At 46.3% G+C, this 26,429-nt stretch overlaps 17 non-coding genes across 17 annotated transcripts; all 17 read left to right on the top strand.

Annotated features, from left to right (window-relative positions):
- Positions 1-1,219: 1,219 nt before the first annotated feature.
- Positions 1,220-1,293, top strand: TRNAN-GUU (transfer RNA asparagine (anticodon GUU)). Its single transcript has one exon. It is a non-coding gene; the product is annotated as a tRNA-Asn (tRNA).
- A 312-nt stretch (positions 1,294-1,605) lies between these two features.
- On the top strand, positions 1,606-1,677 carry TRNAW-CCA (transfer RNA tryptophan (anticodon CCA)). Its single transcript has one exon. It is a non-coding gene; the product is annotated as a tRNA-Trp (tRNA).
- Positions 1,678-3,468: 1,791 nt separating this feature from the next.
- Positions 3,469-3,542, top strand: TRNAN-GUU (transfer RNA asparagine (anticodon GUU)). The gene has a single exon. It is a non-coding gene; the product is annotated as a tRNA-Asn (tRNA).
- Positions 3,543-3,854: 312 nt separating this feature from the next.
- On the top strand, positions 3,855-3,926 carry TRNAW-CCA (transfer RNA tryptophan (anticodon CCA)). Its single transcript has one exon. It is a non-coding gene; the product is annotated as a tRNA-Trp (tRNA).
- Positions 3,927-5,717: 1,791 nt separating this feature from the next.
- On the top strand, positions 5,718-5,791 carry TRNAN-GUU (transfer RNA asparagine (anticodon GUU)). The gene has a single exon. It is a non-coding gene; the product is annotated as a tRNA-Asn (tRNA).
- A 4,809-nt stretch (positions 5,792-10,600) lies between these two features.
- On the top strand, positions 10,601-10,672 carry TRNAW-CCA (transfer RNA tryptophan (anticodon CCA)). Its single transcript has one exon. It is a non-coding gene; the product is annotated as a tRNA-Trp (tRNA).
- A 1,790-nt stretch (positions 10,673-12,462) lies between these two features.
- TRNAN-GUU (transfer RNA asparagine (anticodon GUU)) lies at positions 12,463-12,536 on the top strand. Its single transcript has one exon. It is a non-coding gene; the product is annotated as a tRNA-Asn (tRNA).
- A 313-nt stretch (positions 12,537-12,849) lies between these two features.
- On the top strand, positions 12,850-12,921 carry TRNAW-CCA (transfer RNA tryptophan (anticodon CCA)). The gene has a single exon. It is a non-coding gene; the product is annotated as a tRNA-Trp (tRNA).
- Positions 12,922-14,710: 1,789 nt separating this feature from the next.
- Positions 14,711-14,784, top strand: TRNAN-GUU (transfer RNA asparagine (anticodon GUU)). The gene has a single exon. It is a non-coding gene; the product is annotated as a tRNA-Asn (tRNA).
- Positions 14,785-15,097: 313 nt separating this feature from the next.
- On the top strand, positions 15,098-15,169 carry TRNAW-CCA (transfer RNA tryptophan (anticodon CCA)). Its single transcript has one exon. It is a non-coding gene; the product is annotated as a tRNA-Trp (tRNA).
- A 4,039-nt stretch (positions 15,170-19,208) lies between these two features.
- On the top strand, positions 19,209-19,282 carry TRNAN-GUU (transfer RNA asparagine (anticodon GUU)). Its single transcript has one exon. It is a non-coding gene; the product is annotated as a tRNA-Asn (tRNA).
- A 313-nt stretch (positions 19,283-19,595) lies between these two features.
- On the top strand, positions 19,596-19,667 carry TRNAW-CCA (transfer RNA tryptophan (anticodon CCA)). Its single transcript has one exon. It is a non-coding gene; the product is annotated as a tRNA-Trp (tRNA).
- A 1,789-nt stretch (positions 19,668-21,456) lies between these two features.
- Positions 21,457-21,530, top strand: TRNAN-GUU (transfer RNA asparagine (anticodon GUU)). The gene has a single exon. It is a non-coding gene; the product is annotated as a tRNA-Asn (tRNA).
- A 313-nt stretch (positions 21,531-21,843) lies between these two features.
- Positions 21,844-21,915, top strand: TRNAW-CCA (transfer RNA tryptophan (anticodon CCA)). The gene has a single exon. It is a non-coding gene; the product is annotated as a tRNA-Trp (tRNA).
- A 1,789-nt stretch (positions 21,916-23,704) lies between these two features.
- On the top strand, positions 23,705-23,778 carry TRNAN-GUU (transfer RNA asparagine (anticodon GUU)). Its single transcript has one exon. It is a non-coding gene; the product is annotated as a tRNA-Asn (tRNA).
- A 314-nt stretch (positions 23,779-24,092) lies between these two features.
- On the top strand, positions 24,093-24,164 carry TRNAW-CCA (transfer RNA tryptophan (anticodon CCA)). The gene has a single exon. It is a non-coding gene; the product is annotated as a tRNA-Trp (tRNA).
- A 2,160-nt stretch (positions 24,165-26,324) lies between these two features.
- Positions 26,325-26,396, top strand: TRNAW-CCA (transfer RNA tryptophan (anticodon CCA)). The gene has a single exon. It is a non-coding gene; the product is annotated as a tRNA-Trp (tRNA).
- The last annotated feature ends 33 nt before the right edge of the window (positions 26,397-26,429 follow it).

Raw genomic sequence — 26,429 nt, 5'->3', positions numbered from 1 at the left:
TACTTTTTCACTCTCGCATTGCCTATTTCTCTCTCTCTCATAGATACATTATAGTCAAGAGAGACATTGTCAGCGAGAGGGTTGCACAGCACCTTCCCCCATTCCCCTAAGTGCATTGCATGGGGCTCTGGGAGGCGTGCACATTTGTCTGAAACACAAAGATCCACTGGCAATAAAAGGCGTAGGACCCCAGTTCGCATTTCTTAGAATTTGAGGAGGCACTCAGAGTTGTCTCGGGCGTGACTGTACCTTTCATAGGAGATGTGCTAATCCCCAAACCCTCTTCCTTTGTCCCAGTAATCTGTCCTAGGGCCTCTAGCAAGTTGTTTTCTGAAACAAAGCTTACCTGAACATCCTGTAAAATTGGTAACTTTTCAGTAGCAGTACAGTGCAGTATATAGCATTCCTGTTGCGCACAGCATCTAGATCCAAAAATTGCTTACTCTACCCCAGAAATTAGAATTCACCCAGTCAAACAGAGGGATCTATAAAGAGCATGGCAAGTAGTTAACATAAGCTACTTCCCCCAAGTTCTCTTGGTGCACTCTGCTGCCCTCCTTTAACAGAAGAATGCAACTGCAGGTCTTGCTTCTCAGCAAGGTACCTACATATAGAATCCTTGGTGCAATCTTGCTAAATCTGCAGGAAAGTGTCTTCTATTGTGCCCAGCGTGGTTGTGTATTTGGGGATTCAGGGAAGCAAGGGAGCAGTCTAATGCACTGCAGTGCTAAGAGAGGCATGCCTTTTTCAGAAAAAAGTTTAGGTTTTCTGCCAATCAGAAAAAAATAGCAATGCAATCAGGCCAAAGGCAGAACACACATGCCAGTGAGTCTCTGTGGCGCAATTGGTTAGCGCGTTCGGCTGTTAACCGAAAAGACGCTGCTGTTTTTGGCACAAAGACACGAGTGTTCCACTCAGTAAACCTGAGTCATTTCTCCCGTGTTCTCTGGGTTCAGCCTACTGTCCCCTTTTAACACAAGTGCGCAACTGTGGCTTTCTCCTCATAGCAAGTTATGCCTATACAGAGGACATTTGGTGCGCTGTTGATGGGCTCTGTCCTCTACTAAATCCCCTGTGTTTGTGGATTAGGGGTGGTAGGGAAGTGCTTGATACCCTGATTTGCTGTGGGAAAAAGAGCTATTTTAGAAATATTTTCAGGTTGCCTGGGAAGCATAAGCAAACAGCACACCAATCAAGCCCCTGTGTAAGAACTGCATGAGTCTCTGTGGCGCAATCGGTTAGCGCGTTCGGCTGTTAACCGAAAGGTTGGTGGTTCAAGCCCACCCAGGGACGGTGCGTTTTGGCTCAAAAATTCAGCGTGACCAACTATGGACTTCTGTTTACCTCTCGCAGGTCTCGTCTGCTGACGTCCAAAAAATCCAATAAACTGCAAGCAATTCTTCTCGCTTGCTTTAGTTTTTCAAAACTTGCCATTCAATTCATAAACATCAAGACTTCATGGGAAGGGTTTGGCTGCAGCGTGTACTGATGCACAGAAGGAAGCTATCCTAGCCAGTCTACTTAAAGAAGCAATGAGGCTCTGCAGGTCCATGTACGTCTCCTACCTTTATTCTGTCATCAGACACACCAGGTGGACTGCCGCAAGGACTTGTGGCGCAATGGTAGCGCGTCTGACTCCAGATCAGAAGGTTGTGTGTTCAAATCACGTCGGGGTCATACTTCCTTTTCCCACTCTGAAATACAAAATTGCTCTTCAGTATCTCGTTATTTCAACCTGACTGCATCTTTGTGCTCTGGGCCTAGTTGTTCTGGCGTTTCGAATGTAAGCTTTGCAGCAGGGAAGTATCATATTGACAGACACCCATGAAGGACATGGTCAACCTTTAAAGCAGGCCAATCTCTATGTTTTACTGGATGCAGCAGAAGTATTTCCTCTTTACCATCTCTTCAAGTGGGCCTGACTGATGTGCTGTTTTGTGCACGCTACGTGGGCTTTGTAAAGCATACCTCTGCCATTTGCATGGCCTCCTAGCGCTGTCAATATTTTCGTGTAATCGCTGAATGCTGCACTGTCCTGGGAACTCTATGTGTGACTAAAGGATATATGCTGGGGCCCCCGAAAGGGGGTCGGCAGTCTCGTGGCAATGCCCATCACTTTGCAGTTTGGGTTTATGCGTTCAGGTACCGGTCTGGTGTCGGAAACCTGTAAGCGCCCTCCCAATCAACTGTCGGTCCTGGATTGTGAGGATTTCCCCTTATACTGGTCTCAGTAGACACATTTCCATTTTACTTTTTCACTCTCGCATTGCCTATTTCTCTCTCTCTCATAGTTACATTATAGACAAGAGAGACATTGTCAGCGAGAGGGTTGCACAGCACCTTCCCCCATTTCCCTAAGTGCATTGCAAGGGGCTCTGGGAGGCATGCACATTTGTCTGAAACACAAAGATCCACTGGCAATAAAAAGCGTAGGTCCCTAGTTTGCATTTCTTAGAATTTGAGGTGACACTCAGAGTTGTCTCGGGCGTGATTGTACCTTTCATAGGAGATGTGCTAATCCCCAAACCCTCTTCCTTTGTCCCAGTAATCTGTCTTAGTGCCTCTAGCAAGTTGTTTTCTGAAACAAAGCTTACCTGAACATCCTGTAAAATTGGTAATATTTCAGTAGCAGTACAGTGCAGTATATAGCATTCCTGTTGCGCACAGCATCTAGATCCAAAAATTGCTTACTCTACCCCAGAAATTAGAATTCACCCAGTCAAACAGAGGGATCTATAAAGAGCATGGCAAGTAGTTAACATAAGCTACTTCCCCCAAGTTCTCTTGGTGCACTCTGCTGCCCTCTTTTAACAGAAGAATGCAACTGCAGGTCTTGCTTCTCAGCAAGGTACCTACATATAGAATCCTTGGTGCACTCTTGCTAAATCTGCTGGAATGTGTCTTCTATTGTGCCCAAGGTGGTTGTGTATTTGGGGACTCAGGGAAGCAAGGGAGCAGTCTAATGCACTGCAGTGCTAAGAGAGGCATGCCTTTTTCAGAAAATAGTTCAGGTTTTCTGCCAATCAGAAAAAAATAGCAATGCAATCAGGCCAAAGGCAGAACACACATGCCAGTGAGTCTCTGTGGCGCAATTGGTTAGCGCGTTCGGCTGTTAACCGAAAAGACGCTGCTGTTTTGGGCACAAAGACACAGAGTGTTCCACTCAGTAAACCTGAGTCATTTCTCCCGTGTTCTCTGGGTTCAGCCTACTGTCCCCTTTTAACACAAGTGCGCAACTGTGGCTTTCTCCTCATAGCAAGTTATGCCTACACAGAGGACATTTGGTGCACTGTTGATGGGCTCTGTCCTCTACTAAATCCCCTGTGTTTGTGGATTAGGGGAGGTAGGGAAGTGCTTGATACCCTGATTTGCTGTGGGAAATAGAGCTATTTTAGAAATATTTTCAGGTTGCCTGGGAAGCATAAGCAAACAGCACACCAATCAGGCCCCTGTGTAAGAACTGCAGGAGTCTCTGTGGCGCAATCGGTTAGCGCGTTCGGCTGTTAACCGAAAGGTTGGTGGTTCAAGCCCACCCAGGGACGGTGCATTTTGGCTCAAAAATTTAGCGTGACCAACTATGGACTTCTGTTTACCTCTCGCAGGTCTCGTCTGCTGACGTCCAAAAAATCCAATAAACTGCAAGCAATTCTTCTCGCTTGCTTTAGTTTTTCAAAACTTGCCATTCAATTCATAAACATCAAGACTTCATGGGAAGGGTTTGGCTGCAGCGTGTACTGATGCACAGAAGGAAGCAATCCTAGCCAGTCTACTTAAAGAAGCAATGAGGCTCTGCAGGTGCATGTACGTCTCCTACCTTTATTCTGTCATCAGACACACCAGGTGGACTGCCGCAAGGACTTGTGGCGCAATGGTAGCGCGTCTGACTCCAGATCAGAAGGTTGTGTGTTCAAATCACGTCGGGGTCATACTTCCTTTTCCCACTCTGAAATACAAAATTGCTCTTCAGTATCTCGTTATTTCAACCTGACTGTATCTTTGTGCTCTGGGCCTAGTTGTTCTGGCGTTTCGAATGTAAGCTTTGCAGCAGGGAAGTATCATATTGACAGACACCCATGAAGGACATGGTCAACCTTTAAAGCAGGCCAATCTCTATGTTTTACTGGATGCAGCAGAAGTATTTCCTCTTTACCATCTCTTCAAGTGGGCCTGACTGATGTGCTGTTTTGTGCACGCTACGTGGGCTTTGTAAAGCATACCTCTGCCATTTGCATGGCCTCCTAGCGCTGTCAATATTTTCGTGTAATCGCTGAATGCTGCACTGTCCTGGGAACTCTATGTGTGACTAAAGGATATATGCTGGGGCCCCCGAAAGGGGGTCGGCAGTCTCGTGGCAATGCCCATCACTTTGCAGTTTGGGTTTATGCGTTCAGGTACCGGTCTGGTGTCGGAAACCTGTAAGCGCCCTCCCAATCAACTGTCGGTCCTGGATTGTGAGGATTTCCCCTTATACTGGTCTCAGTAGACACATTTCCATTTTACTTTTTCACTCTCGCATTGCCTATTTCTCTCTCTCTCATAGTTACATTATAGACAAGAGAGACATTGTCAGCGAGAGGGTTGCACAGCACCTTCCCCCATTTCCCTAAGTGCATTGCAAGGGGCTCTGGGAGGCATGCACATTTGTCTGAAACACAAAGATCCACTGGCAATAAAAAGCGTAGGTCCCTAGTTTGCATTTCTTAGAATTTGAGGTGACACTCAGAGTTGTCTCGGGCGTGATTGTACCTTTCATAGGAGATGTGCTAATCCCCAAACCCTCTTCCTTTGTCCCAGTAATCTGTCTTAGTGCCTCTAGCAAGTTGTTTTCTGAAACAAAGCTTACCTGAACATCCTGTAAAATTGGTAACTTTTCAGTAGCAGTACAGTGCAGTATATAGCATTCCTGTTGCGCACAGCATCTAGATCCAAAAATTGCTTACTCTACCCCAGAAATTAGAATTCACCCAGTCAAACAGAGGGATCTATAAAGAGCATGGCAAGTAGTTAACATAAGCTACTTCCCCCAAGTTCTCTTGGTGCACTCTGCTGCCCTCTTTTAACAGAAGAATGCAACTGCAGGTCTTGCTTCTCAGCAAGGTACCTACATATAGAATCCTTGGTGCACTCTTGCTAAATCTGCTGGAATGTGTCTTCTATTGTGCCCAAGGTGGTTGTGTATTTGGGGACTCAGGGAAGCAAGGGAGCAGTCTAATGCACTGCAGTGCTAAGAGAGGCATGCCTTTTTCAGAAAATAGTTCAGGTTTTCTGCCAATCAGAAAAAAATAGCAATGCAATCAGGCCAAAGGCAGAACACACATGCCAGTGAGTCTCTGTGGCGCAATTGGTTAGCGCGTTCGGCTGTTAACCGAAAAGACGCTGCTGTTTTGGGCACAAAGACACAGAGTGTTCCACTCAGTAAACCTGAGTCATTTCTCCCGTGTTCTCTGGGTTCAGCCTACTGTCCCCTTTTAACACAAGTGCGCAACTGTGGCTTTCTCCTCATAGCAAGTTATGCCTACACAGAGGACATTTGGTGCACTGTTGATGGGCTCTGTCCTCTACTAAATCCCCTGTGTTTGTGGATTAGGGGAGGTAGGGAAGTGCTTGATACCCTGATTTGCTGTGGGAAATAGAGCTATTTTAGAAATATTTTCAGGTTGCCTGGGAAGCATAAGCAAACAGCACACCAATCAGGCCCCTGTGTAAGAACTGCATGAGTCTCTGTGGCGCAATCGGTTAGCGCGTTCGGCTGTTAACCGAAAGGTTGGTGGTTCAAGCCCACCCAGGGACAGTGCATTTTGGCTCAAAAATTCAGCGTGACCAACTATGGACTTCTGTTTACCTCTCGCAGGTCTCGTCTGCTGACGTCCAAAAAATCCAATAAACTGCAAGCAATTCTTCTCGCTTGCTTTAGTTTTTCAAAACTTGCCATTCAATTCATAAACATCAAGACTTCATGGGAAGGGTTTGGCTGCAGCGTGTACTGATGCACAGAAGGAAGCTATCGTAGCCAGTCTACTTAAAGAAGCAATGAGGCTCTGCAGGTGCATGTACGTCTCCTACCTTTATTCTGTCATCAGACACACCAGGTGGATTGCCACAAGGACCTCGTGGCGCAATGGTAGCGCGTCTGACTCCAGATCAGAAGGTTGCGTGTTCAAATCACGTCGGGCGCATATTTGCTTTTCCCACTCTGAAATACAAAATTGCTCTTCAGTATCTCGTTATTTCAACCTGACTGCATCTTTGTGCTCTGGGCCTAGTTGTTCTGGCGTTTCGAATGTAAGTTTTGCAGCAGGGAAGTATCATATTGACAGACACCCATGAAGGACATGGTCAACCTTTAAAGCAGGCCAATCTCTATGTTTTACTGGATGCAGCAGAAGTATTTCCTCTTTACCATCTCTTCAAGTGGGCCTGACTGATGTGCTGTTTTGTGCACGCTACGTGGGCTTTGTAAAGCATACCTCTGCCATTTGCATGGCCTCCTAGCGCTGTCAATATTTTTGTGTAATCGCTGAATGCTGCACTGTCCTGGGAACTCTAGGTGTGACTAAAGGATATATGTTGGGGCCCCGAAAGGGGGTCGGCAGTCTAGTGGCAATGCCCATCACTTTGCAGTTTGGGTTTGTGAGTTCAGGTACCGGTCTGGTGTCGGAAACCTGTAAGCGCCCTCCCAATCAACTGTCGGTCCTGGATTGTGAGGATTTCCCCTTATACTGGTCTCAGTAGACACATTTCCATTTTACTTTTTCACTCTCGCATTGCCTATTTCTCTCTCTCTCATAGTTACATTATAGACAAGAGAGACATTGTCAGCGAGAGGGCTTCACAGCACCTTCCCCCCTTTCCCTAAGTGCATTGCAAGGGGCTCTGGGAGGCGTGCACATTTGTCTGAAACACAAAGATCCACTGGCAATAAAAAGCGTAGGTCCCTAGTTTGCATTTCTTAGAATTTGAGGTGACACTCAGAGTTGTCTCGGGCGTGACTGTACCTTTCATAGGAGATGTGCTAATCCCCAAACCCTCTTCCTTTGTCCCAGTAATCTGTCTTAGTGCCTCTAGCAAGTTGTTTTCTGAAACAAAGCTTACCTGAACATCCTGTAAAATTGGTAACTTTTCAGTAGCAGTACAGTGCAGTATATAGCATTCCTGTTGCGCACAGCATCTAGATCCAAAAATTGCTTACTCTACCCCAGAAATTAGAATTCACCCAGTCAAACAGAGGGATCTATAAAGAGCATGGCAAGTAGTTAACATAAGCTACTTCCCCAAGTTCTCTTGGTGCACTCTGCTGCCCTCTTTTAACAGAAGAATGCAACTGCAGGTCTTGCTTCTCAGCAAGGTACCTACATATAGAATCCTTGGTGCACTCTTGCTAAATCTGCTGGAATGTGTCTTCTATTGTGCCCAAGGTGGTTGTGTATTTGGGGACTCAGGGAAGCAAGGGAGCAGTCTAATGCACTGCAGTGCTAAGAGAGGCATGCCTTTTTCAGAAAAAAGTTCAGGTTTTCTGCCAATCAGTAAAAAATAGCAATGCAATCAGGCCAAAGGCAGAACACACATGCCAGTGAGTCTCTGTGGCGCAATTGGTTAGCGCGTTCGGCTGTTAACTGAAAAGACGATGCTGTTTTGGGCACAAAGACACAGAGTGTTCCACTCAGTAAACCTGAGTCATTTCTCCCGTGTTCTCTGGGTTCAGCCTACTGTCCCCTTTTAACACAAGTGCGCAACTGTGGCTTTCTCCTCATAGCAAGTTATGCCTACACAGAGGGCATTTGGTGCACTGTTGATGGGCTCTGTCCTCTACTAAATCCCCTGTGTTTGTGGATTACGGGAGGTAGGGAAGTGCTTGATACCCTGATTTGCTGTGGGAAATAGAGCTATTTTAGAAATATTTTCAGGTTGCCTGGGGAGCATAAGCAAACAGCACACCAATCAGGCCCCAGTGTAAGCACTGCATGAGTCTCTCTGGCGCAATCGGTTAGCGCGTTCGGCTGTTAACCGAAAGGTTGGTGGTTCAAGCCCACCCAGGGACGATACATTTTGGCTCAAAAATTCAGCATGACCAACTATGAACTTCTGTTTACCTCTCGCAGGTCTCGTCTGCTGACGTCCAAAAAATCCAATAAACTGCAAGCAATTCTTCTCGCTTGCTTTAGTTTTTCAAAACTTGCCATTCAATTCATAAACATCAAGACTTCATGGGAAGGGTTTGGCTGCAGCGTGTACTGATGCACAGAAGGAAGCTATCCTAGCCAGTCTACTTAAAGAAGCAATGAGGCTCTGCAGGTGCATGTACGTCTCCTACCTTTATTCTGTCATCAGACACACCAGGTGGACTGCCACAAGGACCTTGTGGTGCAATGGTAGCGCGTCTGAATCCAGATCGGAAGGTTGCGTGTTCAAATCACGTCGGAGTCATATTTGCTTTTCCCACTCTGAAATACAAAATTGCTCTTCAGTATCTCGTTATTTCAACCTGACTGCATCTTTGTGCTCTGGGCCTAGTTGTTCTGGCGTTTCGAATGTAAGCTTTGCAGCAGGGAAGTATCATATTGACAGACACCCATGAAGGACATGGTCAACCTTTAAAGCAGGCCAATCTCTATGTTTTACTGGATGCAGCAGAAGTATTTCCCCTTTACCATCTCTTCAAGTGGGCCTGACTGATGTGCTGTTTTGTGCACGCTACGTGGGCTTTGTAAAGCATACCTTTGCCATTTGCATGGCCTCCTAGCGCTGTCAATATTTTCGTGTAATCGCTGAATGCTGCACTGTCCTGGGAACTCTAGGTTGACTAAAGGATATATGCTGGGGCCCCGAAAGGGGGTCGGCAGTCTAGTGGCAATGCCCATCACTTTGTAGTTTGGGTTTGTGAGTTCAGGTACCAGTCTGGTGTTAGAAAACTGCAAGCGCCCTCCCAATCAACTGTCGGTCCTGGATTGTGAGGATTTCCCCTTATACTGGTCTCAGTAGACACATTTCCATTTTACTTTTTCACTCTCGCATTGCCTATTTCTCTCTCTCTCATAGATACATTATAGACAAGAGAGACATTGTCAGCGAGAGGGTTGCACAGCACCTTCCCCCATTTCCCTAAGTGCATTGCATGGGGCTCTGGGAGGCGTGCACATTTGTCTGAAACACAAAGATCCACTGGCAATAAAAGGCGTAGGACCCCAGTTCGCATTTCTTAGAATTTGAGGAGGCACTCAGAGTTGTCTCGGGCGTGACTGTACCTTTCATAGGAGATGTGCTAATCCCCAAACCCTCTTCCTTTGTCCCAGTAATCTGTCTTAGTGCCTCTAGCAAGTTGTTTTCTGAAACAAAGCTTACCTGAACATCCTGTAAAATTGGTAACTTTTCAGTAGCAGTACAGTGCAGTATATAGCATTCCTGTTGCGCACAGCATCTAGATCCAAAAATTGCTTACTCTACCCCAGAAATTAGAATTCACCCAGTCAAACAGAGGGATCTATAAAGATCATGGCAAGTAGTTAACATAAGCTACTTCCCCCAAGTTCTCTTGGTGCACTCTGCTGCCCTCTTTTAACAGAAGAATGCAACTGCAGGTCTTGCTTCTCAGCAAGGTACCTACATATAGAAACCTTGGTGCACTCTTGCTAAATCTTTTGGAATGTGTCTTCTATTGTGCCCAGGGTGATTGTGTATTTGGGGACTCAGGGAAGCAAGGGAGCAGTCTAATGCACTGCAGTGCTAAGAGAGGCATGCCTTTTTCAGAAAAAAGTTCAGGTTTTCTGCCAATCAGAAAAAAATAGCAATGCAATCAGGCCAAAGGCAGAACACACATGCCAGTGAGTCTCTGTGGCGCAATTGGTTAGCGCGTTCGGCTGTTAACCGAAAAGACGCTGCTGTTTTTGGCACAAAGACACAGAGTGTTCCACTCAGTAAACCTGAGTCATTTCTCCCGTGTTCTCTGGGTTCAGCCTACTGTCCCCTTTTAACACAAGTGCGCAACTGTGGCTTTCTCCTCATAGCAAGTTATGCCTACACAGAGGAAATTTGGTGCACTGTTGATGGGCTCTGTCCTCTACTAAATCCCCTGTGTTAGTGGATTAGGGGAGGTAGGGAAGTGCTTGATACCCTGATTTGCTGTGGGAAATAGAGCTATTTTAGAAATATTTTCAGGTTGCCTGGGAAGCATAAGCAAAAAGCACACCAATCAGGCCCCTGTGTAAGAACTGCATGAGTCTCTGTGGCGCAATCCGTTAGCGCGTTCGGCTGTTAAACGAAAGGTTGGTGGTTCAAGCCCACCCAGGGACGGTGCATTTTGGCTCAAAAATTCAGCGTGACCAACTATGGACTTCCGTTTACCTCTCGCAGGTCTCGTCTGCTGACGTCCAAAAAATCCAATAAACTGCAAGCAATTCTTCTCGCTTGCTTTAGTTTTTCAAAACTTGCCATTCAATTCATAAACATCAAGACTTCATGGGAAGGGTTTGGCTGCAGCGTGTACTGATGCACAGAAGGAAGCTATCCTAGCCAGTCTACTTAAAGAAGCAATGAGGCTCTGCAGGTGCATGTACGTCTCCTACCTTTATTCTGTCATCAGACACACCAGGTGGATTGCCACTAGGACCTCGTGGCGCAATGGTAGCGCGTCTGACTCCAGATCAGAAGGTTGCGTGTTCAAATCACGTCGGGGTCATATTTGCTTTTCCCACTCTGAAATATAAAATTGCTCTTCAGTATCTCGTTATTTCAACCTGACTGCATCTTTGTGCGCTGGGCCTAGTTGTTCTGGCGTTTCGAATGTAAGCTTTGCAGCAGGGAAGTATCATATTGACAGACACCCATGAAGGACATGGTCAAGCTTTAAAGCAGGCCAATCTCTATGTTTTACTGGATGCAGCAGAAGTATTTCCTCTTTACCATCTCTTCAAGTGGGCCTGACTGATGTGCTGTTTTGTGCACGCTACGTGGGCTTTGTAAAGCATACCTCTGCCATTTGCATGGCCTCCTAGCGCTGTCAATATTTTCGTGTAATCGCTGAATGCTGCACTGTCCTGGGAACTCTAGGTGTGACTAAAGGATATATGTTGGGGCCCCGAAAGGGGGTCGGCAGTCTAGTGGCAATGGGCATCACTTTGCAGTTTGGGTTTGTGAGTTCAGGTACCGGTCTGGTGTCGGAAACCTGTAAGCGCCCTCCCAATCAACTGTCAGTCCTGGATTGTGAGGATTTCCCCTTATACTGGTCTCAGTAGACACATTTCCATTTTACTTTTTCACTCTCGCATTGCCTATTTCTCTCTCTCTCATAGATACATTATAGACAAGAGAGACATTGTCAGCGAGAGGGTTGCACAGCACCTTCCCCCATTTCCCTAAGTGCATTGCATGGGGCTCTGGGAGGCGTGCACATTTGTCTGAAACACAAAGATCCACTGGCAATAAAAGGCGTAGGACCCCAGTTCGCATTTCTTAGAATTTGAGGAGGCACTCAGAGTTGTCTCGGGCGTGACTGTACCTTTCATAGGAGATGTGCTAATCCCCAAACCCTCTTCCTTTGTCCCAGTAATCTGTCCTAGGGCCTCTAGCAAGTTGTTTTCTGAAACAAAGCTTACCTGAACATCCTGTAAAATTGGTAACTTTTCAGTAGCAGTACAGTGCAGTATATAGCATTCCTGTTGCGCACAGCATCTAGATCCAAAAATTGCTTACTCTACCCCAGAAATTAGAATTCACCCAGTCAAACAGAGGGATCTATAAAGATCATGGCAAGTAGTTAACATAAGCTACTTCCCCCAAGTTCTCTTGGTGCACTCTGCTGCCCTCTTTTAACAGACGAATGCAACTGCAGATCTTGCTTCTCAGCAAGGTACCTACATATAGAAACCTTGGTGCACTCTTGCTAAATCTGCTGGAATGTGTCTTCTATTGTGCCCAAGGTGGTTGTGTATTTGGGGACTCAGGGAAGCAAGAGAGCAGTCTAATGCACTGCAGTGCTAAGAGAGGCATGCCTTTTTCAGAAAAAAGTTCAGGTTTTCTGCCAATCAGAAAAAAATAGCAATGCAATCAGGCCAAAGGCAGAACACACATGCCAGTGAGTCTCTGTGGCACAATTGGTTAGCGCGTTCGGCTGTTAACCGAAAAGACGCTGCTGTTTTTGGCACAAAGACACAGAGTGTTCCACTCAGTAAACCTGAGTCATTTCTCCCGTGTTCTCTGGGTTCAGCCTACTGTCCCCTTTTAACACAAGTGCGCAACTGTGGCTTTCTCCTCATAGCAAGTTATTCCTACACAGAGGAGATTTGGTGCACTGTTGATGGGCTCTGTCCTCTACTAAATCCCCTGTGTTTGTGGATTAGGGGAGGTAGGGAAGTGCTTGATACCCTGATTTGCTGTGGGAAATAGAGCTTTTTTAGAAATATTTTCAGGTTGCCTGGGAAGCATAAGCAAACAGCACACCAATCAGGCCCCAGTGTAAGCACTGCATGAGTCTCTGTGGCGCAATCGGTTAGCGCGTTCGGCTGTTAACCGAAAGGTTGGTGGTTCAAGCCCACCCAGGGACGATGCATTTTGGCTCAAAAATTCAGCATGACCAACTATGAACTTCTGTTTACCTCTCGCAGGTCTCGTCTGCTGACGTCCAAAAAATCCAATAAACTGCAAGCAATTCTTCTCGCTTGCTTTAGTTTTTCAAAACTTGCCATTCAATTCATAAACATCAAGACTTCATGGGAAGGGTTTGGCTGCAGCGTGTACTGATGCACAGAAGGAAGCTATCCTAGCCAGTCTACCTAAAGAAGCAATGAGGCTCTGCAGGTGCATGTACGTCTCCTACCTTTATTCTGTCATCAGACACACCAGGTGGATTGCCACAAGGACCTCGTGGCGCAATGGTAGCGCGTCTGACTCCAGATCAGAAGGTTGTGTGTTCAAATCACGTCGGGGTCATACTTCCTTTTCCCACTCTGAAATACAAAATTGCTCTTCAGTATCTCGTTATTTCAACCTGACTGCATCTTTGTGCTCTGGGCCTAATTGTTCTGGCGTTTCGAATGTAAGCTTTGCAGCAGGGAAGTATCATATTGACAGACACCCATGAAGGACATGGTCAACTTTTAAAGCAGGCCAATCTCTATGTTTTACTGGATGCAGCAGAAGTATTTCCTCTTTACCATCTCTTCAAGTGGGTCTGACTGATGTGCTGTTTTGTGCACGCTACGTGGGCTTTGTAAAGCATACCTCTGCCATTTGCATGGCCTCCTAGCGCTGTCAATATTTTCGTGTAATCGCTGAATGCTGCACTGTCCTGGGAACTCTAGGTGTGACTAAAGGATATATGCTGGGGCCCCGAAAGGGGGTCGGCAGTCTAGTGGCAATGCCCATCACTTTGCAGTTTGGGTTGTGAGTTCAGGTACCGGTCTGGTGTCGGAAACCTGTAAGCGCCCTCCCAATCAACTGTCGGTCCTGGATTGTGAGGATTTCCCCTTATACTGGTCTCAGTAGACACATTTCCATTTTACTTTTTCACTCTCGCATTGCCTATTTCTCTCTCTCTCATAAATACATTATAGACAAGAGAGACATTGTCAGCGAGAGGGCTTCACAGCACCTTCCCCCATTTCCCTAAGTGCATTGCAAGGGGCTCTGGGAGGCGTGCACATTTGTCTGAAACACAAAGATCCACTGGCAATAAAAAGCGTAGGTCCCTAGTTTGCATTTCTTAGAATTTGAGGTGACACTCAGAGTTGTCTCGGGCGTGACTGTACCTTTCATAGGAGATGTGCTAATCCCCAAACCCTCTTCCTTTGTCCCAGTAATCTGTCTTAGTGCCTCTAGCAAGTTGTTTTCTGAAACAAAGCTTACCTGAACATCCTGTAAAATTGGTAACTTTTCAGTAGCAGTACAGTGCAGTATATAGCATTCCTGTTGCGCACAGCATCTAGATCCAAAAATTGCTTACTCTACCCCAGAAATTAGAATTCACCCAGTCAAACAGAGGGATCTATAAAGATCATGGCAAGTAGTTAACATAAGCTACTTCCCCCAAGTTCTCTTGGTGCACTCTGCTGCCCTCTTTTAACAGAAGAATGCAACTGCAGGTCTTGCTTCTCAGCAAGGTACCTACATATAGAAACCTTGGTGCACTCTTGCTAAATCTGCTGGAATGTGTCTTCTATTGTGCCCAAGGTGGTTGTGTATTTGGGGACTCAGGGAAGCAAGGGGGCAGTCTAATGCACTGCAGTGCTAAGAGAGGCATGCCTTTTTCAGAAAAAAGTTCAGGTTTTCTGCCAATCAGAAAAAAATAGCAATGCAATCAGGCCAAAGGCAGAACACACATGCCAGTGAGTCTCTGTGGCACAATTGGTTAGCGCGTTCGGCTGTTAACCGAAAAGACGCTGCTGTTTTTGGCACAAAGACACAGAGTGTTCCACTCAGTAAACCTGAGTCATTTCTTCCGTGTTCTCTGGGTTCAGCCTACTGTCCCCTTTTAACACAAGTGCGCAACTGTGGCTTTCTCCTCATAGCAAGTTATGCCTACACAGAGGACATTTGGTGCACTGTTGATGGGCTCTGTCCTCTACTAAATCCCCTGTGTTTGTGGATTAGGGGAGGTAGGGAAGTGCTTGATACCCTGATTTGCTGTGGGAAATAGAGCTATTTTAGAAATATTTTCAGGTTGCCAGGGAAGCATAAGCAAACAGCACACCAATCAGGCCCCAGTGTAAGCACTGCATGAGTCTCTGTGGCGCAATCGTTTAGCGCGTTCGGCTGTTAACCGAAAGGTTGGTGGTTCAAGCCCACCCAGGGACGATGCATTTTGGCTCAAAAATTCAGCGTGACCAACTATGGACATCTGTTTACCTCTCGCAGGTCTCGTCTGCTGACGTCCAAAAAATCCAATAAACTGTAAGCAATTCTTCTCGCTTGCTTTAGTTTTTCAAAACTTGCCATTCAATTCATGAACATCAAGACTTCATGGGAAGGGTTTGGCTGCAGCGTGTACTGATGCACAGAAGGAAGCTATCCTAGCCAGTCTACTTAAAGAAGCAATGAGGCTCTGCAGGTGCATGTACGTCTCCTACCTTTATTCTGTCATCAGACACACCAGATGGACTGCCACAAGAACCTCGTGGCGCAATGGTAGCACGTCTGACTCCAGATCAGAAGGTTGCGTGTTCAAATCACGTCGGGGTCATATTTGCTTTTCCCACTCTGAAATATAAAATTGCTCTTCAGTATATCGTTATTTCAACCTGACTGCATCTTTGTGCTCTGGGCCTAGTTGTTCTGGCGTTTCGAATGTAAGCTTTGCAGCAGGGAAGTATCATATTGACAGACACCCATGAAGGACATGGTCAACCTTTAAAGCAGGCCAATCTCTATGTTTTACTGGATGCAGCAGAAGTATTTCATCTTTACCATCTCTTCAAGTGGGCCTGACTGATGTGCTGTTTTGTGCACGCTACGTGGGCTTTGTAAAGCATACCTCTGCCATTTGCATGGCCTCCTAGCGCTGTCAATATTTTTGTGTAATCGCTGAATGATGCACTGTCCTGGGAACTCTAGGTGTGACTAAAGGATATATGTTGGGGCCCCGAAAGGGGGTCGGCAGTCTAGTGGCAATGGGCATCACTTTGCAGTTTGGGTTTGTGAGTTCAGGTACCGGTCTGGTGTCGGAAACCTGTAAGCGCCCTCCCAATCAACTGTCGGTCCTGGATTGTGAGGATTTCCCCTTATACTGGTCTCAGTAGACACATTTCCATTTTACTTTTTCACTCTCGCATTGCCTATTTCTCTCTCTCTCATAGTTACATCATAGACAAGAGAGACATTGTCAGCGAGAGGGCTTCACAGCACCTTCCCCCCTTTCCCTAAGTGCATTGCAAGGGGCTCTGGGAGGATGCACATTTGTCTGAAACACAAAGATCCACTGGCAATAAAAGGCGTAGGTCCCTAGTTTGCATTTCTTAGAATTTGAGGTGACACTCAGAGTTGTCTCGGGCGTGACTGTACCTTTCATAGGAGATGTGCTAATCCCCAAACCCTCTTCCTTTGTCCCAGTAATCTGTCTTAGTGCCTCTAGCAAGTTGTTTTCTGAAACAAAGCTTACCTGAACATCCTGTAAAATTGGTAACTTTTCAGGAGCAGTACAGTGCAGTATATAGCATTCCTGTTGCGCACAGCATCTAGATCCAAAAATTGCTTACTCTACCCCAGAAATTAGAATTCACCCAGTCAAACAGAGGGATCTATAAAGAGCATGGCAAGTAGTTAACATAAACTACTTCCCCCAAGTTCTCTTGGTGCACTCTGCTGCCCTCTTTTAACAGAAGAATGCAACTGCTGGTCTTGCTTCTCAGCAAGGTACCTACATATAGAATCCTTGGTGCACTCTTGCTAAATCTGCTGGAATGTGTCTTCTATTGTGCCCAAGGTGGTTGTGTATTTGGGGACTCAGGGAAGCAAGGGAGCAGTCTAATGCACTGCAGTGCTAAGAGAGGCATGCCTTTTTCAGAAAAAAGTTCAGGTTTTCTGCCAATCAGAAAAAAATAGCAATGCAATCAGGCCAAAGGCAGAACACACATGCCAGTGAGTCTCTGTGGCGCAATTGGTTAGCGCGTTCGGCTGTTAACCGAAAAGACGCTGCTGTTTTGGGCACAAAGACACAGAGTGTTCCACTCAGTAAACCTGAGTCATTTCTCCCGTGTTCTCTGGGTTCAGCCTACTGTCCCCTTTTAACACAAGTGCGCAACTGTGGCTTTCTCCTCATAGCAAGTTATGCCTACACAGAGGGCATTTGGTGCACTGTTGATGGGCTCTGTCCTCTACTAAATCCCCTGTGTTTGTGGATTACGGGAGGTAGGGAAGTGCTTGATACCCTGATTTGCTGTGGGAAATAGAGCTATTTTAGAAATATTTTCAGGTTGCCTGGGGAGCATAAGCAAACAGCACACCAATCAGGCCCCAGTGTAAGCACTGCATGAGTCTCTGTGGCGCAATCGGTTAGCGCGTTTGGATGTTAACCGAAAGGTTGGTGGTTCAAGCCCACCCAGGGATGATGCATTTTGGCTCAAAAATTCAGCATGACCAACTATGAACTTCTGTTTACCTCTCGCAGGTCTCGTCTGCTGACGTCCAAAAAATCCAATAAACTGTACGCAATTCTTCTCGCTTGCTTTAGTTTTTCAAAACTTGCCATTCAATTCATAAACATCAAGACTTCATGGGAAGGGTTTGGCTGCAGCGTGTACTGATGCACAGAAGGAAGCTATCCTAGCCAGTCTACTTAAGAGAAGCAATGAGGCTCTGCAGGTGCATGTACGTCTCCTACCTTTATTCTGTCATCAGACACACCAGGTGGACTGCCACAAGGACCTTGTGGCGCAATGGTAGCGCGTCTGAATCCAGATCAGAAGGTTTCGTGTTCAAATCACGTCGGAGTCATATTTGCTTTTCCCACTCTGAAATACAAAATTGCTCTTCAGTATCTCGTTATTTCAACCTGACTGCATCTTTGTGCTCTGGGCCTAGTTGTTCTGGCGTTTCGAATGTAAGCTTTGCAGCAGGGAAGTATCATATTGACAGACACCCATGAAGGACATGGTCAAGCTTTAAAGCAGGCCAATCTCTATGTTTTACTGGATGCAGCAGAAGTATTTCCTCTTTACCATCTCTTCAAGTGGGCCTGACTGATGTGCTGTTTTGTGCACGCTACGTGGGCTTTGTAAAGCATACCTCTGCCATTTGCATGGCCTCCTAGCGCTGTCAATATTTTCGTGTAATCGCTGAATGCTGCACTGTCCTGGGAACTCTAGGTGTGACTAAAGGATATATGTTGGGGCCCCGAAAGGGGGCCGGCAGTCTAGTGGCAATGGGCATCACTTTGCAGTTTGCGTTTGTGAGTTCAGGTACCGGTCTGGTGTCGGAAACCTGTAAGCGCCCTCCCAATCAACTGTCGGTCCTGGATTGTGAGGATTTCCCCTTATACTGGTCTCAGTAGACACATTTCCATTTTACTTTTTCACTCTCGCATTGCCTATTTCTCTCTCTCTCATAGATACATTATAGACAAGAGAGACATTGTCAGCGAGAGGGTTGCACAGCACCTTCCCCCATTTCCCTAAGTGCATTGCATGGGGCTCTGGGAGGCGTGCACATTTGTCTGAAACACAAAGATCCACTGGCAATAAAAGGCGTAGGACCCCAGTTCGCATTTCTTAGAATTTGAGGAGGCACTCAGAGTTGTCTCGGGCGTGACTGTACCTTTCATAGGAGATGTGCTAATCCCCAAACCCTCTTCCTTTGTCCCAGTAATCTGTCCTAGGGCCTCTAGCAAGTTGTTTTCTGAAACAAAGCTTACCTGAACATCCTGTAAAATTGGTAACTTTTCAGTAGCAGTACAGTGCAGTATATAGCATTCCTGTTGCGCACAGCATCTAGATCCAAAAATTGCTTACTCTACCCCAGAAATTAGAATTCACCCAGTCAAACAGAGGGATCTATAAAGATCATGGCAAGTAGTTAACATAAGCTACTTCCCCCAAGTTCTCTTGGTGCACTCTGCTGCCCTCTTTTAACAGAAGAATGCAACTGCAGATCTTGCTTCTCAGCAAGGTACCTACATATAGAAACCTTGGTGCACTCTTGCTAAATCTGCTGGAATGTGTCTTCTATTGTGCCCAAGGTGGTTGTGTATTTGGGGACTCAGGGAAGCAAGAGAGCAGTCTAATGCACTGCAGTGCTAAGAGAGGCATGCCTTTTTCAGAAAAAAGTTCAGGGTTTCTGCCAATCAGAAAAAAATAGCAATGCAATCAGGCCAAAGCCAGAACACACATGCCAGTGAGTCTCTGTGGCACAATTGGTTAGCGCGTTCGGCTGTTAACCGAAAAGACGCTGCTGTTTTTGGCACAAAGACACAGAGTGTTCCACTCAGTAAACCTGAGTCATTTCTCCCGTGTTCTCTGGGTTCAGCCTACTGTCCCCTTTTAACACAAGTGCGCAACTGTGGCTTTCTCCTCATAGCAAGTTATTCCTACACAGAGGAGATTTGGTGCACTGTTGATGGGCTCTGTCCTCTACTAAATCCCCTGTGTTTGTGGATTAGGGGAGGTAGGGAAGTGCTTGATACCCTGATTTGCTGTGGGAAATAGAGCTTTTTTAGAAATATTTTCAGGTTGCCTGGGAAGCATAAGCAAACAGCACACCAATCAGGCCCCAGTGTAAGCACTGCATGAGTCTCTGTGGCGCAATCGGTTAGCGCGTTCGGCTGTTAACCGAAAGGTTGGTGGTTCAAGCCCACCCAGGGACGATGCATTTTGGCTCAAAAATTCAGCATGACCAACTATGAACTTCTGTTTACCTCTCGCAGGTCTCGTCTGCTGACGTCCAAAAAATCCAATAAACTGCAAGCAATTCTTCTCGCTTGCTTTAGTTTTTCAAAACTTGCCATTCAATTCATAAACATCAAGACTTCATGGGAAGGGTTTGGCTGCAGCGTGTACTGATGCACAGAAGGAAGCTATCCTAGCCAGTCTACCTAAAGAAGCAATGAGGCTCTGCAGGTGCATGTACGTCTCCTACCTTTATTCTGTCATCAGACACACCAGGTGGATTGCCGCAAGGACCTCGTGGCGCAATGGTAGCGCGTCTGACTCCAGATCAGAAGGTTGTGTGTTCAAATCACGTCGGGGTCATACTTCCTTTTCCCACTCTGAAATACAAAATTGCTCTTCAGTATCTCGTTATTTCAACCTGACTGCATCTTTGTGCTCTGGGCCTAATTGTTCTGGCGTTTCGAATGTAAGCTTTGCAGCAGGGAAGTATCATATTGACAGACACCCAAGAAGGACATGGTCAACTTTTAAAGCAGGCCAATCTCTATGTTTTACTGGATGCAGCAGAAGTATTTCCTCTTTACCATCTCTTCAAGTGGGTCTGACTGATGTGCTGTTTTGTGCACGCTACGTGGGCTTTGTAAAGCATACCTCTGCCATTTGCATGGCCTCCTAGCGCTGTCAATATTTTCGTGTAATCGCTGAATGCTGCACTGTCCTGGGAACTCTAGGTGTGACTAAAGGATATATGCTGGGGCCCCGAAAGGGGGTCGGCAGTCTAGTGGCAATGCCCATCACTTTGCAGTTTGGGTTGTGAGTTCAGGTACCGGTCTGGTGTCGGAAACCTGTAAGCGCCCTCCCAATCAACTGTCGGTCCTGGATTGTGAGGATTTCCCCTTATACTGGTCTCAGTAGACACATTTCCATTTTACTTTTTCACTCTCGCATTGCCTATTTCTCTCTCTCTCATAAATACATTATAGACAAGAGAGACATTGTCAGCGAGAGGGCTTCACAGCACCTTCCCCCATTTCCCTAAGTGCATTGCAAGGGGCTCTGGGAGGCGTGCACATTTGTCTGAAACACAAAGATCCACTGGCAATAAAAAGCGTAGGTCCCTAGTTTGCATTTCTTAGAATTTGAGGTGACACTCAGAGTTGTCTCGGGCGTGACTGTACCTTTCATAGGAGATGTGCTAATCCCCAAACCCTCTTCCTTTGTCCCAGTAATCTGTCTTAGTGCCTCTAGCAAGTTGTTTTCTGAAACAAAGCTTACCTGAACATCCTGTAAAATTGGTAACTTTTCAGTAGCAGTACAGTGCAGTATATAGCATTCCTGTTGCGCACAGCATCTAGATCCAAAAATTGCTTACTCTACCCCAGAAATTAGAATTCACCCAGTCAAACAGAGGGATCTATAAAGATCATGGCAAGTAGTTAACATAAGCTACTTCCCCCAAGTTCTCTTGGTGCACTCTGCTGCCCTCTTTTAACAGAAGAATGCAACTGCAGGTCTTGCTTCTCAGCAAGGTACCTACATATAGAAACCTTGGTGCACTCTTGCTAAATCTGCTGGAATGTGTCTTCTATTGTGCCCAAGGTGGTTGTGTATTTGGGGACTCAGGGAAGCAAGGGGGCAGTCTAATGCACTGCAGTGCTAAGAGAGGCATGCCTTTTTCAGAAAAAAGTTCAGGTTTTCTGCCAATCAGAAAAAAATAGCAATGCAATCAGGCCAAAGGCAGAACACACATGCCAGTGAGTCTCTGTGGCACAATTGGTTAGCGCGTTCGGCTGTTAACCGAAAAGACGCTGCTGTTTTTGGCACAAAGACACAGAGTGTTCCACTCAGTAAACCTGAGTCATTTCTCCCGTGTTCTCTGGGTTCAGCCTACTGTCCCCTTTTAACACAAGTGCGCAACTGTGGCTTTCTCCTCATAGCAAGTTATGCCTACACAGAGGACATTTGGTGCACTGTTGATGGGCTCTGTCCTCTACTAAATCCCCTGTGTTTGTGGATTAGGGGAGGTAGGGAAGTGCTTGATACCCTGATTTGCTGTGGGAAATAGAGCTATTTTAGAAATATTTTCAGGTTGCCAGGGAAGCATAAGCAAACAGCACACCAATCAGGCCCCAGTGTAAGCACTGCATGAGTCTCTGTGGCGCAATCGTTTAGCGCGTTCGGCTGTTAACCGAAAGGTTGGTGGTTCAAGCCCACCCAGGGACGATGCATTTTGGCTCAAAAATTCAGCATGACCAACTATGGACATCTGTTTACCTCTCGCAGGTCTCGTCTGCTGACGTCCAAAAAATCCAATAAACTGTAAGCAATTCTTCTCGCTTGCTTTAGTTTTTCAAAACTTGCCATTCAATTCATGAACATCAAGACTTCATGGGAAGGGTTTGGCTGCAGCGTGTACTGATGCACAGAAGGAAGCTATCCTAGCCAGTCTACTTAAAGAAGCAATGAGGCTCTGCAGGTGCATGTACGTCTCCTACCTTTATTCTGTCATCAGACACACCAGGTGGACTGCCACAAGGACCTCGTGGCGCAATGGTAGCACGTCTGACTCCAGATCAGAAGGTTGCGTGTTCAAATCACGTCGGGGTCATATTTGCTTTTCCCACTCTGAAATATAAAATTGCTCTTCAGTATATCGTTATTTCAACCTGACTGCATCTTTGTGCTCTGGGCCTAGTTGTTCTGGCGTTTCGAATGTAAGCTTTGCAGCAGGGAAGTATCATATTGACAGACACCCATGAAGGACATGGTCAACCTTTAAAGCAGGCCAATCTCTATGTTTTACTGGATGCAGCAGAAGTATTTCCTCTTTACCATCTCTTCAAGTGGGCCTGACTGATGTGCTGTTTTGTGCACGCTACGTGGGCTTTGTAAAGCATACCTCTGCCATTTGCATGGCCTCCTAGCGCTGTCAATATTTTTGTGTAATCGCTGAATGCTGCACTGTCCTGGGAACTCTAGGTGTGACAAAAGGATATATGTTGGGGCCCCGAAAGGGGGTCGGCAGTCTAGTGGCAATGGGCATCACTTTGCAGTTTGGGTTTGTGAGTTCAGGTACCGGTCTGGTGTCGGAAACCTGTAAGCGCCCTCCCAATCAACTGTCGGTCCTGGATTGTGAGGATTTCCCCTTATACTGGTCTCAGTAGACACATTTCCATTTTACTTTTTCACTCTCGCATTGCCTATTTCTCTCTCTCTCATAGTTACATTATAGACAAGAGAGACATTGTCAGCGAGAGGGCTTCACAGCACCTTCCCCCCTTTCCCTAAGTGCATTGCAAGGGGCTCTGGGAGGCGTGCACATTTGTCTGAAACACAAAGATCCACTGGCAATAAAAGGCGTAGGTCCCTAGTTTGCATTTCTTAGAATTTGAGGTGACACTCAGAGTTGTCTCGGGCGTGACTGTACCTTTCATAGGAGATGTGCTAATCCCCAAACCCTCTTCCTTTGTCCCAGTAATCTGTCTTAGTGCCTCTAGCAAGTTGTTTTCTGAAACAAAGCTTACCTGAACATCCTGTAAAATTGGTAACTTTTCAGGAGCAGTACAGTGCAGTATATAGCATTCCTGTTGCGCACAGCATCTAGATCCAAAAATTGCTTACTCTACCCCAGAAATTAGAATTCACCCAGTCAAACAGAGGGATCTATAAAGAGCATGGCAAGTAGTTAACATAAGCTACTTCCCCCAAGTTCTCTTGGTGCACTCTGCTGCCATCTTTTAACAGAAGAATGCAACTGCAGGTCTTGCTTCTCAGCAAGGTACCTACATATAGAATCCTTGGTGCACTCTTGCTAAATCTGCTGGAATGTGTCTTCTATTGTGCCCAAGGTGGTTGTGTATTTGGGGACTCAGGGAAGCAAGGGAGCAGTCTAATGGACTGCAGTGCTAAGAGAGGCATGCCTTTTTCAGAAAAAAGTTCAGGTTTTCTGCCAATCAGAAAAAAATAGCAATGCAATCAGGCCAAAGGCAGAACACACATGCCAGTGAGTCTCTGTGGCGCAATTGGTTAGCGCGTTCGGCTGTTAACCGAAAAGACGCTGCTGTTTTGGGCACAAAGACACAGAGTGTTCCACTCAGTAAACCTGAGTCATTTCTCCCGTGTTCTCTGGGTTCAGCCTACTGTCCCCTTTTAACACAAGTGCGCAACTGTGGCTTTCTCCTCATAGCAAGTTATGCCTACACAGAGGGCATTTGGTGCACTGTTGATGGGCTCTGTCCTCTACTAAATCCCCTGTGTTTGTGGATTACGGGAGGTAGGAAGTGCTTGATACCCTGATTTGCTGTGGGAAATAGAGCTATTTTAGAAATATTTTCAGGTTGCCTGGGGAGCATAAGCAAACAGCACACCAATCAGGCCCCAGTGTAAGCACTGCATGAGTCTCTGTGGCGCAATTGGTTAGCGCGTTCGGCTGTTAACCGAAAGGTTGGTGGTTCAAGCCCACCCAGGGACGATGCATTTTGGCTCAAAAATTCAGCATGACCAACTATGAACTTCTGTTTACCTCTCGCAGGTCTCGTCTGCTGACGTCCAAAAAATCCAATAAACTGCAAGCAATTCTTCTCGCTTGCTTTAGTTTTTCAAAACTTGCCATTCAATTCATAAACATCAAGACTTCATGGGAAGGGTTTGGCTGCAGCGTGTACTGATGCACAGAAGGAAGCTATCCTAGCCAGTCTACTTAAGAGAAGCAATGAGGCTCTGCAGGTGCATGTACGTCTCCTACCTTTATTCTGTCATCAGACACACCAGGTGGACTGCCACAAGGACCTCGTGGCGCAATGGTAGCGCGTCTGACTCCAGATCAGAAGTTTGTGTGTTCAAATCACGTCGTGGTCATACTTCCTTTTCCCACTCTGAAATATAAAATTGCTCTTCAGTATCTCGTTATTTCAACCTGACTGCATCTTTGTGCTCTGGGCCTAGTTGTTCTGGCGTTTCGAATGTAAGCTTTGCAGCAGGGAAGTATCATATTGACAGACACCCATGAAGGACATGGTCAAGCTTTAAAGCAGGCCAATCTCTATGTTTTACTGGATGCAGCAGAAGTATTTCCTCTTTACCATCTCTTCAAGTGGGCCTGACTGATGTGCTGTTTTGTGCACGCTACGTGGGCTTTGTAAAGCATACCTCTGCCATTTGCATGGCCTCCTAGCGCTGTCAATATTTTCGTGTAATCGCTGAATGCTGCACTGTCCTGGGAACTCTAGGTGTGACTAAAGGATATATGCTGGGGCCCCGAAAGGGGGTCGGCAGTCTAGTGGCAATGCCCATCACTTTGCAGTTTGGGTTTGTGAGTTCAGGTACCGGTCTGGTGTCGGAAACATGTAAGCGCCCTCCCAATCAACTGTCGGTCCTGGATTGTGAGGATTTCCCCTTATACTGGTCTCAGTAGACACATTTCCATTTTACTTTTTCACTCTCGCATTGCCTATTTCTCTCTCTCTCATAGTTACATTATAGACAAGAGAGACATTGTCAGCGAGAGGGCTTCACAGCACCTTCCCCCCTTTCCCTAAGTGCATTGCAAGGGGCTCTGGGAGGCGTGCACATTTGTCTGAAACACAAAGATCCACTGGCAATAAAAAGCGTAGGTCCCTAGTTTGCATTTCTTAGAATTTGAGGTGACACTCAGAGTTGTCTCGGGCGTGACTGTACCTTTCATAGGAGATGTGCTAATCCCCAAACCCTCTTCCTTCGTCCCAGTAATCTGTTTTAGTGCCTCTAGCAAGTTGTTTTCTGAAGCAAAGCTTACCTCAACATCCTGTAAAATTGGTAACTTTTCAGTAGCAGTACAGTGCAGTATATAGCATTCCTGTTGCGCACAGCATCTAGATCCAAAAATTGCTTACTCTACCCCAGAAATTAGAATTCACCCAGTCAAACAGAGGGATCTATAAAGAGCATGGCAAGTAGTTAACATAAACTACTTCCCCCAAGTTCTCTTGGTGCACTCTGCTGCCCTCTTTTAACAGAAGAATGCAACTGCAGGTCTTGCTTCTCAGCAAGGTACCTACATATAGAATCCTTGGTGCACTCTTGCTAAATCTGCTGGAATGTGTCTTCTATTGTGCCCAGGGTGGTTGCGTATTTGGGGACTCAGGGAAGCAAGTGAGCAGTCTAATGCACTGCAGTGCTAAGAGAGGCATGCCTTTTTCAGAAAAAAGTTCAGGTTTTCTGCCAATCAGAAAAAAATAGCAATGCAATCAGGCCAAAGGCAGAACACACATGCCAGTGAGTCTCTGTGGCGCAATTGGTTAGCGCGTTCGGCTGTTAACCGAAAAGATGCTGCTGTTTTTGGCACAAAGACACAGAGTGTTCCACTCAGTAAACCTGAGTCATTTCTCCCGTGTTCTCTGGGTTCAGCCTACTGTCCCCTTTTAACACAAGTGCGCAACTGTGGCTTTCTCCTCATAGCAAGTTATGCCTATACAGAGGACATTTGGTGCACTGTTGATGGGCTCTGTCCTCTTCTAAATCCCCTGTGTTTGTGGATTAGGGGAGGTAGGGAAGTGCTTGATACCCTGATTTGCTGTGGGAAATAGAGCTATTTTAGAAATATTTTCAGGTTGCCTGGGAAGCATAAGCAAACAGCACACCAATCAGGCCCCTGTATAAGAACTGCATGAGTCTCTGTGGCGCAATCGGTTAGCGCGTTCTGCTGTTAACCGAAAGGTTGGTGGTTCAAGCCCACCCAGGGACGGTGCATTTTGGCTCAAAAATTCAGCGTGACCAACCTCTCGCAGGTCTCGTCTGCTGACGTCCAAAAAATCCAATAAACTGCAAGCAATTCTTCTCGCTTGCTTTAGTTTTTCAAAACTTGCCATTCAATTCATAAACATCAAGACTTCATGGGAAGGGTTTGGCTGCAGCGTGTACTGATGCACAGAAGGAAGCTATCCTAGCCAGTCTACTTAAAGAAGCAATGAGGCTCTGCAGGTCCATGTACGTCTCCTACCTTTATTCTGTCATCAGACACACCAGGGGGAGTGCCGCAAGGACCTCGTGGCGCAATGGTAGCGCGTCTGACTCCAGATCAGAAGGTTGCGTGTTCAAATCACGTCGGGGTCATATCTGCTTTTCCCACTCTGAAATATAAAATTG

Source organism: Ambystoma mexicanum, chromosome 11 (assembly GCF_040938575.1).
Source record: "Ambystoma mexicanum isolate Mex_15411 chromosome 11, UKY_AmexF1_1, whole genome shotgun sequence".
In the NCBI taxonomy this organism is placed as follows: Eukaryota; Metazoa; Chordata; class Amphibia; order Caudata; family Ambystomatidae; genus Ambystoma; species Ambystoma mexicanum.
This window is presented reverse-complemented; position numbering and strand designations above follow the sequence as displayed.